This window comes from Ranitomeya variabilis, chromosome 3 (genome assembly GCF_051348905.1).
Source record: "Ranitomeya variabilis isolate aRanVar5 chromosome 3, aRanVar5.hap1, whole genome shotgun sequence".
In the NCBI taxonomy this organism is placed as follows: domain Eukaryota; kingdom Metazoa; phylum Chordata; class Amphibia; order Anura; family Dendrobatidae; genus Ranitomeya; species Ranitomeya variabilis.
Genome location: NC_135234.1, coordinates 768,015,353 through 768,022,659, shown reverse-complemented (window position 1 = coordinate 768,022,659; position 7,307 = coordinate 768,015,353). Strand labels below are relative to the sequence as shown.

Genomic DNA, 7,307 nt, shown 5'->3' with positions numbered 1-7,307 from the left:
TCCTCCTTGCCTCCAAGCATATCGCCCTCCCCGAAAGGAAGGCAACATCATTGTAACAACCGGTTACCTGGGGTGTTACACGGGCATGGCAGGTGGTGCAAATTGCCCGTTTGGGGTTATTGGCAGAGTATTTATAAAACAACCAGACTCGGGAAGACCTAACAGTTGTACTTCCAACTTCTGTACTGTTGATGTTACGAGTAACAGTTGCCCACCTTCTGTCTGCGGCCACCACATTGCTTCTTCCTGCCTGTTGGGGTGCTACGCCTCCCTCCCCCTGTGTGCTGCTGTCTTCACTCTGCATGTCCTCCTGCCAGGTTGGTTCAGTCACTATGTCATCCACCACCTCGTCTTCCACATCCGCACCCTGCTCCTCCTCCTGACTTTCTGGCAATTGTTTCTCATCACCGTCCACCTCTTGTGACACATTTCCACCGTTGCCTTTGTGTGACTGTGGCTGTTCAAATATTTGGACATCACTACATGCTATCTCCTCTTACCCCACTTCAAGTGGACCGGGAGAGAGGCCAGAAGCTCTAAATGGAAAATGTGAACTCTTCGACGTGTCCAAGTGTGAGATCAGTTGTCTCAGAGCACTTGGCATTGTGGGAGAAAGGAGGATCAAATTCTGGGGTCCATTTTCTCCTGTTACCCTTGTAAAAATAAATAATTTGGGTAAAAACCAACAACTTTATGAAATAAAAATAAAATGTTAATTTTTTTCCTTCTACATTTCTTTAATTCCTGTAAAGCACCTGCAGAGTTAATAAACTTCTTGAACGTGACTTTGAGTGGTGCAGTTATATTGAATGTTGTCACTTTGGGGTATTTTCTATCATCTAGGCCCCTCAAAGTCATTTCAAATATGATGTGGTCAAAGAAAAATTGCTTTTGTACATTTTGTTGGAAAAATGAGAAATCGCTGATCAACCCCTTCTAACTTCCAAGCAAAAAAATATGTTTCATAAATGATGCAGATGTAAAATAGACATGTGGGAAATGTTAGTTATTAACTATTTTGTGTGACATATCTCTATGGCTTAAGGGAATAAGATTGTAAAACTTGAAAATTGCGAAAAGCTTAGAAACAAATAAAACCTTATACTTTCACAAAAAATGTATGCTAAACCTAAACAAAATATAGGGAATGGCCATGGCAGGGAGATAGAAAAAATAACAATATCAAGGACAGCAGATGTTCTCACACCACTGGCAGTGCTGTTAGAAACCTTCAGTATTACCAAACACTAGTCACATTTGGCCTCTTTTGCAAATTCTGGCAGATCAGCGAGGAGAACGTGAAGGATGTGATGGCGTATGTGTGCTATTGCTCATCTTAAAGGGAACCTGTCACCACGTTTTTGGAAGATGGGATAAAAATAGCGTTAAATAGGGGCAGAGGTGGGCGTTACATTAGTGTGTGTGTTATGCGTTTATTACCCACCTAAGTTGCCGAAATAACTTTGCAAAGTCTCCGTTTTCGCCTGTCAATCAGGCTGGTCAGGTCACATGGGCGTGGTGTCTTCACCCAGATTTGGCGTAGTTTTCCGTTGGTGGCGTAGTGGTGTGCGCATGCCCAAAGTCCGGAATCCTCTTCCAGGGGATTTAAAATAGCGCGGTGTTCGTTATTGCATTGGTGATCGGTGGGCGCGGCCATCTTCCTTTGGCCGCGCGTGCGCAGAAGCGGCGCTCTGCTGGCCGCGGCTTCAGGAAAATGGCCGCGGGATGCCGCGCGTGCGCAGATGGATATCGCGGCGGCCATTTTCCTGAAGCCGCGGCCAGCAGAGCGCCGCTTCTGCGCACGCGCGGCCAAAGGAAGATGGCCGCGCCCACCGATCACCAATGCAATAACGAACACCGCGCTATTTTAAATCCCCTGGAAGAGGATTCCGGACTTTGGGCATGCGCACACCACTACGCCACCAACGGAAAACTACGCCAAATCTGGGGGAAGACAACGCCCATGCGACCTGACCAGCCTGATTGACAGGCGAAAACGGAGACTTTGCAAAGTTATTTCGGCAACTTAGGTGGGTAATAAACGCATAACACACACACTAATGTAACGCCCACCTCTGCCCCTATTTAACGCTATTTTTATCCCATCTTCCAAAAACGTGGTGACAGGTTCCCTTTAAGCACAGCAGGATAATGTAGCCTCTGACAGTGACATCATCAGCTGGAATCAGCGTTTCTGCTGAGTTTAGCTCCTCAGCCATCACATCGTTTAATGTTGTGCAGAGCAAAATGTCCAATCTGTTAATGACACCTGTTTCTATTCTGCCCCAAAGTCCAAACGCCAACAGCACCCTGGAGGTTAAGGAACATAATACACCAAAAACATCTTCTTCTAGTTGAGATTTTGGAAGACATGACCAGTCAGCCTTTATTGTCATAAAATGATATGGAGGAGATGGGCATGACAATTTTAATGCCAATCTGTGTTGAAGTGGTAGGGACACTGTCAGTGGTAGTCACACATGGACCCAGGGAGCACCTCCTAGTAGGAACGAGTTGGGAGGGGGGACGCTGGCCATTTCACACACACATATCCATCCTCTCCTCTTGATCATCTTCCTCGTAACCAGTCTGCTCCACGCACTCCCTCCTCTATCACCAGTGCATTGTCAGTTCTGATTTTATGTGTCCAAGAAACATGCGCTCAATCGTTCAGTTACATGGAAATGGTACTCCCATATGTCCAAGTTCACTACAGTTGGTGCCAGGCCTCCTTTTGAGAAAGAATTGTGTGAACTCAGGCTCTATGGAAGATACATAGCCGCCATTATTTATTGTACCAAAAAGCCTTCCCCACCAGGTTTGAGCACAATTTTTTTAACCCAAATGTATTGTATTTCGTGGAGATAATTTTTTGATACTGCAAACTCACATTTAAAAAAATTTTGGGGGGTGAAATTAAATGTTATGGTGACTGTGTCCGAGTTGAATTTTCTCGCCACTTGGCGCAACCTGACACTGTTGGATTTGGAGTTCTCCTCTAATCTCTTTCAAAGTTGTTCTGGGTTTTGTGGTTCCCCTTTGTATTATCCATCTCTTCAATTTGTGACCTATTTCCTCGTGTGGCTGCCTCCAGGGAAGACGGCTACAGCCCCATAGACCTTACACTTCTGGATATGTGCAACAGTAACAACAGGAACATACGGCTGTAGGAAACGTCTTATTCTTATAGCCTTTATCTGGAACATGTTTGTCTATACTATTCTTCCTAATCTCCTGAGACCACTCTCTTCTTAGCTTTCTTTGCCCCATGTTCTGTGTGGTAAACGCCATGACAACAAACAGCACAGTGACTACTTTGTACCCTGTAAATAGGCGACTGACTGATTACAAGTCTGCAGACACTTGTGATAACTACAGGATGCTCTGTAGTTTCACTTCTCCACATGGTAAAATTAATTTCAATCTTTTCTAGGGTAACCCATCATTTTATTCCAGGGCATTTTTAATAGTTTTGTTTTCTTTTAAAGAGGCCTTTCATCAGTTTTTTTCATGTTGAATTAGACAAAGCATGTAATATGGGATGCAGAGCATATTTCTTTATAATTTTTATTTCGTCTCTCTGTTGTTTAGATACTAGCAATCAAATATCTAACACCTAATGAGTTAACTTTAGTTAAATCCAAGTGAGTGTTATCAGACAGTTTTCACTAGGCGCAGTTACTTCTTCTCCCTGTGTAAAGCTGACCAATCATATGCAGTTAGTAACATAGAACTGCAGGACGCGTGATGATGCCTGCATATGATTGCTCAGCGTCATACTGGGAAAAGACGTACACTCCCCCACTGAAAACTATCTGAAAAAAAAAAATTTGGTTAAACTAAAGTTAACTCATTAGTTGCCAAATATTTGATTGCTAATATCTTTACAACAGAGGCAAAAACAACCAGTTTTTTTTCAACTCTGCAGCCACTATTACACGGAGAGTCCAGTTCAACATGAAAAATTTTGTGAACAGCCCTCTTTAAAATGTTCCTGTAGGACCAGAATTCTGCCACAAAGTCTGATTATAATTATTATTATTTCCTAAAATTAAATAGAAAATTACTGTTGTCAGTTTCAAATGATTTCAGTGACCATCGGGAGTTTTTCTTACTTTAAAAAAGGTGCCAACGATTTTGTCATTTTTTTGGAACTTATAATATTTTTATTACACACATATTTTGGTACATTATTTTTTTTTTCAGGAAGGGGTTGCTGGAGATATTAACGTGACAAAAAAAACAGCATTAACAACAAAAGGCGGGTTTTTTAGTTGTTTATTGTGCGATTTAAATAACACATGCAGCTATACTATAAACATTTTTGTATTCTTGAAATATAAAATTACCTATGATAAATATATATTTTTATTTTATTTTTTATTTACAGTGAATTTTTAAATTCTTTAATTCTTTATTTCCCTCTAGGGCAGCACCCAGTGTGATCACTTGATCACTTCTAAAATGCTTCGATGTACCATGTACGAGAAAGTATTATTGTCAGTCACTAATAAACTGACAGGCAATATTTGGGTTCAGTTTCGCACATCTGTGAAACATTCGACCCAAAAGATTTGACCCAAATCCGGGTTTCCTGACCTGAGCTAATTGAGTCATAGATCTATATAAAACAGTTCACTCAGATTGAGGGGTGAGACGAGGTCTTCAGATGCAAGAACAGTTCATGTTTCATGGATGCGTGAAAACGGCCTTACTCTTTGCCTTTCTTAGACTGATAGCCAGCCATGGCAAGACTTGGCAAGTGAAATCACCACAAAAATCTCTTGATGTTAAGCAGTGATGATTTTCTATATTTTAGCCAAGCACTTGCCCCATCTCTAACAAACATTAAAGGTGTTTCTCTTCCATGTGTCTTCTCTGATGTCTAATGAGATTGCATTTGTAGGTAAAACGTTTTCCACATTCTGAGCAAGAAAATGGCTTCACCCCTGTGTGAGTTCTCTAATGTAAGACTAAACCTTTTCTATAAGCGAAAGATTTCTTACATTGTAGACATGAGAATGGCTTCTCCCCTGCGTGAGTTCTTAGATGCTTTACAAGACTTGATTTGAGCCTAAAACATTTATCACATTCTGTACATGTATATGGTTTCTCCCCGTGGGAATTTTTACATGTTCCAAAAGACTTGATTTCTGAGTAAAAATTTTCTCACATTCCGAGCACGGAAATGGCCTCTCCGGTGTTTCATTTATCAGATGTTCCACTAAACCGGAGTTATGTCTAAAATGTTTGCTGCGTTCAGGACATAAATATGGCTTCTCCCCAGTGTGAAGTCTTTGATGTAGGGTAAGAGACGTTTTCTGGCTAAATCATTTTCCACATACTGAACATGAAAATGGCTTCTACCCTGTGTGCGTTCTTAAATGATCAACTAATTTTGATTTACGAGTAAATGGTTTTCCACACTGTAAGCAAGAAAACTTCACCCCTGCATGAGTTCTCTGATGCATACTAAGACTTGCCTTCTGCGTAAAACGTTTCCCACATTCCAAGCATGAAAATGGCTTCTCTCCTGTGTGAACTCTCTCATGTATAGCAAGAAGAGATTGATAGGCAAGATATTTCCCACATTCTGAACATGAGAATGTCTTTATATCTTTGTAAATGCACTTGTGCTTGGAAAGATGAGACTTCTTTTTAAAATGTTGTCCACATTCAGAACATGCAAAAGATTTATCCAGTCCATGTTCAGTTCCTTTTTTTTCAATCGGTGATTCATTATCTTCCACTTCATCGCGGAGAGGTAAAAGGACATTTATTTGTGAATCTTTCCTACTGTCTTCATCTGAAAATAGAAAACAATTCCATAAATTATTTCACACCTTACTAATTTCTATATAAAACATCCAGAAAGGGAACAAAGCATGTATCAGTGATCAACAAATCAAGATGGCTTTTCTTTTTTTTAGTTACACACAAAAGTATCAAATAAACCAGTAGTCAATGAAATCTAATCAAATTTGTATCTATACATACCTAAACAAATGTACTCAAATCAATTGTATTTACCTCTAAGACGTTGTCCACTACTTGGACAACTTCTTCTCATACCCCATGCTTGGCCCCCTTAAAATAATAATGCTTATACTCACCTCCTGTGATGGCGCCGCTCCAATGGTACCAGCACTCGCTCTCCCGTGCTGTTTCTGTGACATGTGACGCCGGCGTTCAATCGGTGCTGGCGTCACTGTCCCTGCCTCTTGTCGAATTGAGCAGGAAAAGGAAGTCAGAGAAAAGCTGCAGCCCAGACTTCCTCTTCATGTTCGAATTTGTCCGAAAGCGGGTTCAGTAATGCCAGCGCTCATTGGGCGCCAGCGTCATGTTACAACACCGCACGAGAGCCCAGGGGAGAGTGAGTGCTGACACTTCGGGAATATTGCTGACACAATAGGCGAGTACATGCATTAGTTTATGGTGACCAAACATTTTGATCAAGAAGCGGGTTGTCCTGGTAGTGCATAACCCCTTTATTTACTAACAAAAACATCTGCCAAGATGTGGAGCCCGAGCAAAAGTCTATGATGTAATTACCCCTAAGAGCCGCATGGATTTAGGCCATCTTCATGAGAAAATGAGCGGCATGCTCATTTTATGTGTCACAGTATCCAACGCCCATGATAAATCCAGATACACAACATTGACAGTTTTACCCCAGGCTAATCTGGGACATACCTCGTCCCTGAAAAGAAATCTGAAACTTTTGACGCATTAGCTATTGTAAAACGATGACTCCCTGCATTCTCTGGCTGTCACGCAGCTGTCCAGGCAAGTTGGGAGTTGTAGTTTGAAAGCAGCTGTAGTGCAGGAAGTTGCTGATCATAGAAGCTAACCAGATTAGTTTTGGTCACTGTTGAGCCTAAGCGGACACTGGGTGAGAAGGTTATCATCAGGGACTATCAAGGAGAACGTCTTGCACACCACACATTTCCCCAATGATGTATGGAAAGTTGCAGGGCCTGTAGTTTTTTCGTCTCACTTTTTGTCTCCATATTTATTATGGGTTAGTCTTGTTGAACAGATCTTGGTATAATATAATGCTTAAATATTACAGAATCTGTTTGTCACAGGGTCCTTCTCCGATACCACACAATCAACAGAGCGAGGGAAGTGTGAACAATCCCAAGACCTTTATTATAGGTAAAACTAAAAGGTCCATAAACAATCCACCACACTGAGGATACAATAGTCCAGAACACGAATGCAGTTCAGTTACAGGATAAAATGTCCAAGGAGATGAGAGTCCAATAATCCAGCAGAGGATAAAAAATCCATAAGCTTCCCTTTCT

At 41.5% G+C, this 7,307-nt stretch overlaps 1 pseudogene across 1 annotated transcript in view; it reads right to left on the bottom strand.

Moving 5' to 3' along the window:
• Nucleotides 1-4,271: 4,271 nt before the first annotated feature.
• LOC143817410 (uncharacterized) overlaps nt 4,272-7,307 on the bottom strand; it is a 52,046-nt pseudogene continuing 49,010 nt past the window's right edge. Inside the window, exon 6 of the transcript XR_013224137.1 lies at nt 4,272-5,806. The product of XR_013224137.1 is annotated as an uncharacterized LOC143817410 (transcript). The remainder of the gene's footprint in view (nt 5,807-7,307) is intronic.